The sequence below is a fragment of the Lampetra planeri genome, chromosome 35, assembly GCF_965212315.1.
Source record: "Lampetra planeri chromosome 35, kcLamPlan1.2.h2, whole genome shotgun sequence".
Lineage (NCBI taxonomy): Eukaryota > Metazoa > Chordata > Hyperoartia > Petromyzontiformes > Petromyzontidae > Lampetra > Lampetra planeri.
The window spans coordinates 4,460,827-4,473,502 of NC_136141.1; positions in this window are offsets into that span (position 1 = coordinate 4,460,827).

Below are 12,676 nucleotides of genomic sequence, written 5' to 3' on the forward strand. Positions count from 1 at the left end.
AAATGTCAACTCGATTGGATCACGGGAAGTGGGTTAAAAAACGACCAAAAGATTTACACGGTCGTAAGCAAGCAAGCAAGCACGCAAGCAAGCAAGCAAGCACGCAAGCAAGCAAGCACGCAAGCAAGCAAGCAAGCACGCAAGCAAGCACGCAAGCAAGCAAGCACGCAAGCAAGCAAGCACGCAAGCAAGCACGCAAGCAAGCACGCAAGCAAGCAAGCACGCAAGCAAGCGAACTTAATATAAAGGATTTAAAAATAGACGTAACTCCAACCGACAAGATGGATACAAATTGAGAAATCATTGGAAAGATGTTATTAACCAGGTCAAAATGTAACTGTTCATAGTTGTTCCATCTTATGTATCGGGTACTAGTCTATTTAACCGAGTTAATTGCATCCCCAGCGTTTAGCAGTGCTGCTATTTTGCTTTGGGCGCCCTCATCGTCTTTGGCTGCAGTCGTTGTCGCTGATTCGCTCTCTCTTACCCCCCGCGCATCTCCAGCTCCCTGAGCCTCTCACTTCTAGCCCCCCCCGCCCAGTCTCACGTCCCAGTCACGAACGTCCACGCAACGCCCCCCCCTCCACCCCGCTCTGACTTACATAACCTCAAATTTCGATTTAAAGCTTTTGTGACTGCAGAGATTCATCTTCTTGGTTCTTTCGGTAAAGTCACGTAGAAGGGAAATAATAAAATAATAAAAAGAAAACAATAAAATACAATTCTCACGACGTTTCGGCCACAATGCAAGCAGCCGTCCTCAGGTGAAGAACAGGTCTGTCGGAAAGACAGCGTCTGAATGAACACCACCAAGCTTGGGTTACATAACCTCCTTAACCCCGACATCTCTCCCACTTCAGTAAAAAAAAAATATTGCTGTGGTTTCCCACCTGATGATAATTGCTTGTGTTGCAATCGAAACGTCGTGATTTATTTTATCTTATACCTACGTGACTTTACCGAAAGAACCAAAGAGTATGTAATATAGTAACCCATCGGGTAAACAAAAATCCTAAATTGTAATCCAAGTGCAGCTATTTTTAAATCCTTTTTATTAAGTTAACTTGCTTGCTTGCGCGCTTACGACCGTGCAAATCTTTCGGTCGTTTTTTAACCCACTTCCCGTGATCCAATCGAGCTGACATTTTGCACACAGACTCGTTGTGCGTGACAATTTATTTTCGTGAATGTTATTTTCCAAATTTTTCACTTTTTAGGAAAAAAAAAAATTATATTTAATTTAAAATACCAATGTGATAAAAATGAAACTCTTACTCAAGAAAAACAGAAATGAATAATAAAATAAAACCGATGCCACGCATATAAAGGATTTATAGTGAAAAACGGTGTTTTTACGGGTTAATTTTTTTTAACTTCTGACAGAGGAATTCTAACAACGTTTTACATGGTTTATCATTCCATCCACCATGATCTTGCATTTCAACACAATCTTCCCCTTTACTGGCTCCGTTAGGTTCACCATGATTCCACTTTGTGTAGTTACCCAGGGGAGCCTCATTTACATACCGGTATATTTTTTTCTCTTTAATGTATATAATCCCAATAAACATCGGGTCCTTCCTAATGAAGTTGTGCAATTGTTTGTTCAGGATGCTGGACGTCGGCATGGCTAAGTCCCCGCCATACTCTTTGCAATGAGCGCGTGCCTTCTCAAAAGTCTTCTTCTCATACACCGGCCAATAGACAATGTGCAGAATATATTCTGTCCAGAGAAGAAGCATGGTTCTGGTGTTAGGTGGAGGAAGATGTTACTTGTGGCATTTCTTAGGGCATGCCCCACGGCATGTGGACCCTGGGTTGGCTCAACATTGACCCCGACGTTCCATGTTTACTGAGGAGTGGCAGCGATGAAGTTAAATCAAATATCGTGTTACTTATGATTGTGTGTGTGCGAGACTTTGTAAAAGTGATGCAGTGGTTACGCACTGCACTCTGAACACGCTGCAAACCCAGAGACCCAAGTTCGATTTGTCTATCATCCTGGTCATCCTCGAGGTCCACTCAGCCTTAAACGAGTACCTGATGTGCTGTGTAAACATCGGCACTGTTGAGATAAAGGCGGGCGTGCTGCTTGCCAAACCACTCCCTCGTGTGCCGTGTTGGCTTTCAAAGGTGCTCCCAAATAGCATTCGCCTCAATAGTCTGTTATGGGGGGGGATTTGTTTTCTCTCACAAAGGCGGGAAGCTTGCCAGTTAAGTGACACTGAGACACCACCGGTGTCCAGTATGAACAGCACTGGGGCAATGTTCGTGGCCTGTTGGCAACTCCACCAACGTGGACGGTGAAGCATCAGCCGCTCAGCATGTCCGTGACAAGTCCAAGGGTGGCACAGTCGGGTTTTTTACAGTCGGGTTTAATTGTCTTTTTATATTAAACCCGATCGTCTGAGATTGGGAGAAATCCGGTTTCATTGGTTCTAATTGCAGAACCGCACTTGGTCAACTTCTCAACGATGGGCTTCATCCATTCCAAGCTAAGGAACTCACTGGAGCCCACGATTGTGGAGGAGAAGCTCGTGTTCATCAAGACCAACCTGCCCGCCGCATTCTCCGACTACCCCGTGCCCGACGGCCCCCCCGAGTACGATAACAGCACCGACGAGGAAGCAGCCTAAGCCTTGGATCAGAGTTTCGTATTCATTAAACCAGGTTTTAATTCCCCGAAATCGGGTTTAATTGTATTAAAGAAAAAACCCGATGCCCTGCCGCTGGAAAAATCGGGTTTTTTCCACCCATGGACAAGTCTGATCTTCGGGCGGCATGGCAGACCTGTCGCAAAGCCTCAGGAGGAGGACCTTCTGCCGTACGGTATCATGACTCGTGCATATCTCATTGCTGATGAATGTGGTTGTGAAGAGTTGCTGTGCAACCCCACCGGATGAGTGAGCTGAAACAATAACTGGCGGATCAGCAAAGGCTTGTGCACCTCGTGACACATTTTTGTTAACCATTGTTTTTGGTTGCGTCGGGTGGTGGACACGTGATTTGGTCAGCTCATTCGGTGGCCTGACCCAAACATCTGTTTCGAATCGTACTAATAATGGCTATGTTCATTGAAAGAGGTGTATGGTCAGTTTATTAGCAATGGCGTGTTGAGTGCAAGCATTTATTATGTGAATGTATATTTTTTTTATTAGTGACGTATAAGAATTACGCTTTCTCACCAATCTTTTCAGACAATTTGAGCAGATCTTTTTTCATCTCCTGCTTCATGACAGACATGTTCGAATCGATCTTGTCCAGGCGATTATCTGGGATTTGTAATAAAAGAGAGAGAGAGATTGAGATTTCGACAGAGCGATATAAAACACAGGCGCATCTCAACCAGTGGCGGAATGCATGTACCGCATGCACTGCATGTTGAACTTCTTTCGCACCGTACGTAGCCAACCCCGCTAATCGGATGTGCGGAAGGCAAGGGTAAATAACCCGTAAAAACAAAGTTTTTCACTATAAATCCTTTATATGCGTGACATCGGTTTTATTTTATTATTCATTTCTGTTTTTCTTGAGTAAGCATTTTAAATTAAATATGAATTATTTTTTCCTAAAAAGTGGAAAATTTAGGAATTTTTTTCCACGAAAATAAATTGTCACGCACAACGAGTCTGTGTGCAAAATGTCAGCTCGATTGGATCACGGGAAGTGGGTTAAAAAAACGACCGAAAGATTTGCACGGTCGTAAGCGCGCAAGCAAGCAAGCAAGTGAACTTAATATAAAGGATTTAAAAACTTCGCCAGAGAATCATCTTCCTGAAACACGTGGTTCTCAACGACCCCAACTAACCTACGTGTGCTCTGGGCTCGCTTATAGCGCTCGCCGCTCGGCACGACGTCCTTGGTTTGGCTCCGACACGCACCGGGAGCATCTCCACTTTCGCTCTTCCGGGAAGGATCCCAGCGCGTGCGGCGAAACGTCGAACGCCGTCGTGACAAACAGCACGCACTCCAGCACCGAACCCACGTCGGAGAATTACTGGCGAAACGTCGTACTCAGATTGTAAATGTCGTGGCTTGGCACTCCAACACACCGACCGGTTAGTGCTGTACTAGTGACGAATTGGCCACGTTCTGTTTACGTGACAACCCTTGCTAGCAGTGGCGGCTCCTGCAAAATCTCTCAGGGGGGGCAAATGTCTGGATGATTGATAAGGATAAGGTCCACCCATGCAATGGATAAATTAACAGCTTAAGCATGTAAAGGCAACTTCACTTCTTTAATATCAATGAAAAATAAAGTGACTCTTACAATACATCTTGTTTGTTTATATACTCACTATTAAAACAAACCACTCAAGTTTATTTTATTAAAGATTCCACTAGGTGGCGATAAATTATATTGTTGGATGAAACGTGCTTACGTATGATGACGTTAGCACGTATGATGACGTAAGCACGTTAGTGCATGCCCTCCCGGAAGCCATAGAGAATGCATTGCAGCGCCCCCGTTCGAAAAAAAACATCTTTGAATGTAAGTCTATGGGGCCACTCGGGGCGATTCTCAACCAGAGTGAAATCGCCCAAAAAGAGGCGGTACTCCACAGAACGTGACATGACGCTGATTGGACTATATCCAGAGGCTGACAGTGACGGCTAGCGTGACTCTGTGGTTGAATGACATTGGTGGTGCGTCGCCCAATCGCCCTAATGAAGAAACCGCCCCTGCTTGCTAGTTGGTTTAATCAGCAATGACGTGTTGAGTGCAAGCATTTATTATGTAAATGTATCTTTTTTATTAGTGACGTATAACAATTACGCTTTCTCACCAATCTTTACAGACAATTTGCGCACATCTTCTGTCATCTCCTGCTTCGCGACAGATATGTTCGATTCGATCTTGTTGTCCAGGCGATCACCTGGGATTTGTAATACAAGAGAGAGAAAGAGAGAAATCGAGATTTCGACAGAGCGATGTAAAACACAGGCGCATCTCAACCAGTGGCGGAATGTATGTACCGCATGCACTGCATGTTTAACTTCTTTCGCACCGTACGTAGCCAACCTCGCTAATCGGAGGTGCGGAGGGCAAGGGTAACAAACTTCGCCAGTGAATCATCTTCCTGAAACACGTGGTTCTCAACGACCCAAACTAACGAACGTGTGTTCTGGGCTCGCTTATAGCGCTCGCCGCTCGGCATGACGTCCGACGTTTCGATCACAAGACAAGCGCTGTTGCGATAGAAACGTCGTGATTTGTTTTATTTTATTTCTACCCACGTGACTTTACGAGCCAAAGAGTATGGATTCCTGCAGTCACGAAAGCTTCAAATCAAGATCGAACCACGCCTGTTTTCCGGAAAACAAAGGGGATGATTTCGATTTAAAGCTTTCGTGACTGCAGGGATTTATCTTCTTGGTTCTTTCGGTAAAGTCACATAGAAGGGAGATAATAAAATAATAAAAATAAAACATAATAAAATAATACAATTCTCACGACGTTTCGGTCACAACGCAAGCAGCCGTCCTCAGGTGAAGAACAGGTCTGTCGGAAAGACAGCGTCTGAATGAACACCACCAAGCTGGGTTAGGGGGGGAAGAGCGCCTTGACAAAGGAATTTGCATCTCGCCGTCCACTCATCCACGACGTGAGTCACACGGGGGCCGAGATGGCGAATCATAAACCTAAAAGTGACAGTGTCAGTGGTGAGCGTGGGGCTGGGAGTTCAGTGTCAGTGGTGAGCGTGGGGCTGGGAGTTCAGTGTCAGGCGTGAGCAAAGGTCGCAAACGGGTTTTGATTCCTTACCCGTACCCGTGCCCGGCCGCACCAGGGTCGCAAATGGGTACCCGTACCCGGCCGGGTACGGGTACCCGTTCCCTACCCGTACCCTACCCGAAATGAGTGACAAACGGTTACTCACCAGTGACTCACGGCCTACCCGTACCTGGCCGCACCAGGGTCGCAAACGAGTACCCGTACCCGGCCGGGTACGGGTAGCCGGGTATCGGGTAGGGTACGGGTATCGAGTACCCGGTTGCGACCTCTGGGCGTGAGTGCCGCTGTGCGCAGGACAATTATTCTAATGTAGACGGGAGTTTAGTGTTGAGGTGAAATAAAAAATAAATAAAGAGCGTACACAGAGAGTAAACGGGGAGCGACTCAACATCTTTTAGTACAATGAAAGGGTCATTTTCCCCATAAGGTCTATTCAAAATCATAATATTTACTTACGCTTATATTTATTTATAATAACAAACTGATGGGTATTATCGATTCATTTAATAATAAATACAATGTCTCTATAAATAGAAATTATTTATTACATCATTTGTTTCTAATAAATTATATTTATTCATATTATTGCTTATCAGAGAGAGAGAGAGAGAGACACGGCAATCAAAGTGATAGTTTGAATACTCAGAGGTGGAATTGAGCCCAATGAATTGCAGAACCAAACTTCAAGTGTGAGCTTTTTGTTCACGTGCAAGAACTGCCTTGCAAACCACATCTCTTTCTCCGATGCATGAGGATGAAATCATGCACACTTGGGTAGTAATACGTGGACTCACCCATTTTCACCAAATCTTCATTTAAAACATCCAGATGATCCACGATCAACATTCCTTCTTCTGTGGAAGTGGTGGCGCTGTATTGAATTGCGTGGAAATCTGAAAGAAAAATTAAATTCTTACTGTATTATAATATCCGTACTGTGCCACGATTTTAGCACTAGGTTTTGAATAAGAATAATAAGGGAAAAAAAGTTAACCCGTAAAAACAAAGTTTTTCATTATAAATCCTTTATATGCGTGGCGGCTAGAGTCCTCTCGTCCTCTGGCTTGAGATGGCTGCCACCTATGGGTCAGATGATTGCCTGCCATCATTAAGCAATTGGTAATTAAATATAATTTATTTTTTCCTAATAAGTGTAACATTTTGGAAAAAAATTTTCACGAAAATAAATTGCCACGCACAACGAGTCTGTGTGCAAAATGTCAGCTCGATTGGATCACGGGAAGTGGGTTAAAAAACGACCGAAAGATTTGCACGGTCGTAAGCGCGCAAGCAAGCAAGTGAACTTAATATAAAGGATTTAATGATATTTGGCCAGAGCGGCTCACAGCACGTCTGAATTTAAAACTAATTTCTTTAGAACTGCTTTTTTGTGTTCCTTCCGCCGCACCTCCGATTAGCACGGTTGGCTATGTGCGGTGCGAAAGAGGTTCAACATAGAAAGGCAAAGATCCCCCGTATAGCCTTTACAGACTGGTGGGGCAAGTGTTGTTAGCCAGCACCTATGAAGGCCAGCACGGCACACGAGGGGTTATGTGGCCAGCACCACGCCCGACTGCCCTTGTCTCCCCATTGGTGATGTTTACACACCGCACCAGGTACTCATTTGAGGCTGAGGCGACCTAGGGGAGGCCCAGGACCGGTTCAGATAATCGTCACTGGTGTTCGCCGCGAGCAGGAATTGTACTCGGGCTGCCGGGTTTGTAGCATAGCGAGCCAACTGCTACACTACCGCTCCCCAACATACACAAACATGTCAATTCTGTGTAGCTATGATTGATGCAATTGTTTACCCAGGAAAGCATTGCTGAGTCTCAAGCCTTAATTTCAGGAGGGTGTTGCCAGGTATTCACAATGGGGGGGTGCGATTTTGCTGCTATGCGTCATCCCAATTGAGTAAATTTGCAGGTAATTTTTTTGTAGCATTTGAATGGTGTTGGTCAATGCCAATTACATGTTATTGGTTGTGTGTGTTTCGTCATGGGGGTTAAACCGTAGGACCTGGAGGGAACCCAACGCAGGGGTAGAACCTACAAACTCCGCGCAGAAATTGTGCCCCGGTCGGGAATCGAACCCAGGCCCTTCTTGCTGCGAGGCGTGAGTGCGACACCACTGTGCCACCACCAATAGAAGATCCTTCAGAATCTTATCATCAATATGTTGAAATGTGGTGCGTCATTAATATGGTGGCTCATTTTATTTTCATGGATATTTTTAGATATTTACGCGATCTAACCCAAAGAAACCTCTATTACGAATACATTCGTTCATATTCTTGGTTCTTTCGGTAAAGTCACGTAGAAGGGAAATAATAAAATAAAATATCTTGATTTATATTTTTTATTATTTTATTATTTCCCTTCTACGTGACTTTACCGAAAGAACCAAGAATATGAATCCCTGCAGTCACGAAAGCTTTAAATCAAAATGTATATTCAGTTTGTTTGTTGATAATGTGTGCTTGTGCAATGAACGCAGCAGCAGCAGCATCACCAACACAATTTGCCCACTGCAGGTAATTTAATCCTGCACCTACCCGTCTGATGGACACTTACTGTAGAGGACGCTGATCATCAAGGTCACGGCGATGGTGATGTTCATGGCAAATAGAGACACGGTGGTCAGATTGGAGCAGAGACCATTTTGCGATGAATGCCCCGCGCCTGCAAGCTGCTGCTGCTGCTCATTGCCTGTGGAAAACACACACACACATACCACATCCTGTAGAATTGCTCAGATATGTACTTACGCAATTTGTACTTATATAGTTTATGATTTCGATTGTAGTAACTTACCTTTTCTCTATGTTGCACTCCTAGGGCTGTCCTTAGGGGGGTGTGGGGCCCGGGGAAAACCCCACCGTGCCCCCCCCCCACCCCAGATACCTTCAAACTAAATTGGAAGTATTTCATCTGACACTGTGATGTAGAAGCGTACCACGCCCCCCCCCCCCCAAAGCACGGGGCTCGGGGCAGTCCCCACAGATTCGCCATACCCTAGGGACGGCTCTGTGGCACTCCTATCGTTTTTGTATTTGTTGTTGTAGCTTGCTGACCCTCCCCCTACTGGACATCTGTGAAAAAGAGCTTTATAGATCATCGGATTCCTCCAGTCTAAACAAATATCGTGATATAATACTTTCGTGATACGATGCAATGATGAAAACGACACATGACAGGCTGATGTGATCGGCAGTTCCTGTTCATATTCGTCGCATAGAAGAGCACAAAGTAAAATGCAAATGAACATGCCAAGTATAATTTGTACTTATTTCGACTTTGTGGCTCTTGCTCTGAAGATGTTTGACGCGGTTACAAGCCATACGTCGCGACGTATGTGATTGCTGCTAAGTTTAGTTGTGAGACTTTGTTCACTAACTTTACGGGTGAGTTGAGCTGAAACGATGATGACTGGTGCATAGTTTAAACGCTTGCACGAGTGACAATTGCATTTATTTGGCTGTGTCGGGTTTGTGGAGGGTTACACAACAACAACATTTTGCCGGATAATTTCGCGGCCTATTTCAATAAATCTATTGTGAAACACATAATTAAGTTAATCGTGCCACAAACCATAACAACATTTAATCGTAACCGATACAATATTATAATGTGAACTCCATCACAGTCCATTGAGTTTACATTGGCGAAGTGTATCATATCGCGACAAAGCTGTCAAAAATTATTCTGAACATGACTTATTTTGGTTTGTATGTTGTTGAACTTATTTTGCACCGTACGTAGCCAACCGTGCCAATCGGGGGGAAGGACAACAAACCAACACACAAACAAGCAGTTCTCAAGAAATGAGTTTTCAATCTTGATTATTTCAAAGTGCAAAGCTCCGGTGGCTTGCTAACGTCGGAAGGACGAGTGTTCCAGACGACCGAAAACGCGCATCTGAAAGCGCCACGCGATGTGGTGACCACCGGCTTTGTGCCACAGTGATGCTGCTGCTACATTGGCAGTGCTACATGATCACAATTAACGGCAACAACTAAATCAACACGTTCGTCAATACCCTTTGGTTCTTTCGGTAAAGTCACGTAGGTATAAAATAAATTAAATCACGACGTGATTTAATCACGACGTGATTTAATTTATTGGGTCAATAACACGCGTGGCCTTAAATATATATCGTAGGTAACGTTTCTGGCAATGACCCTTTTTCATAATAGCACACGTGCCATAAATAATGGCCATAATTCATAGCGCATTTGCTCTTAAGTAGACGTGCTTTGAATAGTGGCCTTTGCTGGAAACGTCACCTATTGTATATATCTCTGTTTTCTTTTTAGGGCAAAATTGGAAATGAGTAAAGACACACGTTGGTTTTGACTTCAAACTTTCGTGACTGCAGGAATTCATATTCTTGGTTCTTTCGGTAAAGTCACGTAGACAGAAAAAATGTAAGTACATTTTTTTTTTAACTATGACGTTTCAATCACAACACAAGCGATCATCGTCAGGAGGAAAATCGATCGCTTGTGTTGTGATCGAAAAGTCGTTTTAATTTTAATTTTATTTACTCTTATTTTTTCTATCTACGTGACTTTACCGAAAGAACCAAGAATACACACGTTGGTGTGTGTATGACCATGAACGTACCCGGCATCGTGTTGACAGGGAAATCCGAGAATATCGACGTCGATTGGGTCGCGTGGTGAGGTGGGAGTCGCGCAAATGATATTCTAGTGCTGCTCACGATGCATATATCTGAAACTCGGAACACTTACAATTATATATATACATATTACTCGGCAACTTGTTGGCAAGCTTTTCTTGGTAATGAAGAAAGGCAGAGAGTGAAGGGGAAGTGTTTTGAGATACGGGAAGTTCACATATTTCTGCACTGTGCTGACAGACGGAGGCAAAAATGTGTACGATTGTGGTCATAAACACGCTTCCTTCTGTTATCTGAAACAGTTTGAGCCTCCCGTACATCACGTGGCGTATGTGTGTGTGGTCAACACACACAGACGCTGCTCCACTCGGCAGCATCGAGACCCTGATGCGGCTTGTTTCTTCCCATTCTCATCTCTCCTCACCGTTTGCTTTTCGTTTCTCTGTCTCGTTTCCATTATTTTCCGCTCAATTGCCATTATTTCTCTTTTTTTAAATCCTTTATATTAAGTTCACTTGCTTGCTTGCGCGCTTATGACCGTGCAAATCTTTCGGTCGTTTTTCAACCCACTTCCCGTGATCCAATCGAGCTGACATTTTGCACACAGATTCGTGAAATTTTTTTTCCAAAATTTTACACTTTTTAGGAAAAAATAAATTATATTTAATTACCAATTGCTTAATGGTGGCAGGCAATCATCTGACCCATAGGTGGCAGCCATCTCAAGCCAGAGGACGAGAGGACTCTAGCCGCCACGCATATAAAGGATTTATAGTGAGAAACTTTGTTTTTACGGGTTAATTTTCCGTTCCCTTCCTGTGGTGCGTGACGGATACAAATTTGTTAACGATATACAGCACTCTACTGTATTTCTAACAAATAAACAAAAGTTAAATTCATCATGAATAACTTCATCCTACAGTCAAGTGGCTTAGCAGAATTACCACGACCGGATGGATAAAAGTACCACATTTTGCCTGTGGGTCTCTCAGGTTCTTATTTTCGAATTTAGGCGAGGAGTCCTGAATTCAGAATATGTACTATACTGGAGAAATTAGATGAGCTACAAAGCTATTTTTTCACGGAGAATTGTGCCGAGTATCCCAGAAGGACACTGAAATAAACAATTGGCCAACATCAATGGCAAAAAAACACATTCCTGCGGAGGGAGCTGGTAGGAACGTTGGGTTGCTCTGTCAATGGCCAGGGTCAACGGCGGCGTGGTGTATTCCGCAAATATGCCCGACTGTGAGGGCGGACACAAGCCGGCGTGAGTAGGTTAAACGTTGAGTTTTATAAGGGCAATGTAAATAATAATAGAAATGATTTATTATTTTATTTATATTTTTATTTATATTATTTTTATTATTTATTTAGATTTTTACTGACAGTACGTGACTTTACCGAAAAAACCTAAGAGTATGAATCCTTGCAGTCACGAAAGCTTCAAATCTAGAATTTTATAAGGACACCACGGGGTGACCAGCCCCTCCCCACCCAGCCCCACCCCTCCCACCCCCCACCCAGCCCCACCCTCTCCACCCAGCCGCTCCCCACCCTCCCCACCCATTGTTAAACATTAACTCCCTTTCACACACGCGGGGGTACGATACGAAGGGAGAGTTTCAGGCCTAGGTCTCGGTTTTTGTAGGGTCATGCCAAGTGTTTGCAGTAGGGGGCGATGTTGCTACACGGACGGACGGACGATATAATCTATTGGTGGCTGGTCCACTTCGTTCCTACCAGTAAAACAATTAAATTCTCACGACGTTTCGACTGCAACACAAGCAATCATCATCAGGTGTGAAAAACACAGCTGTCCGTGGTGCTAACGTTAAAAAACCCGCCACTCTTTCAAATTTTCTTGCTGTGTTTTTCACACCTGATGATGATTGCTTGTGTTGCAGTAGAAACGTCGTGAGAATTTTATTGTTTTATATTTTTGTTATTTTATTGTTTCCCTTCTACGTGACTTTACCGAAAGAACCAAGAATATGAATCCCTGCAGTCACGGAACCTTTAAATCAAAAGCATATATTTTCTTGAGGTAAACTCAGTGAATTCTAGATGAACAGTACTTAATTTGATGACAATTCTATTTCCTATATTTAAGCGGTTGTGATTTTATGCATATGTTTTAGCGGTTAGACCACAACGTTTGTTGCGGTGTGTATGCTTGTTGAGCAGCACTAAAATATCAGTTTCGCGATGGACACGTGACGTATTTTGTGTGTTTGTTTCTCTATTTGTTTGCTCCACTTGCCAACGCAGCAGCGGGCAGCATCACCACAAAATTCCACC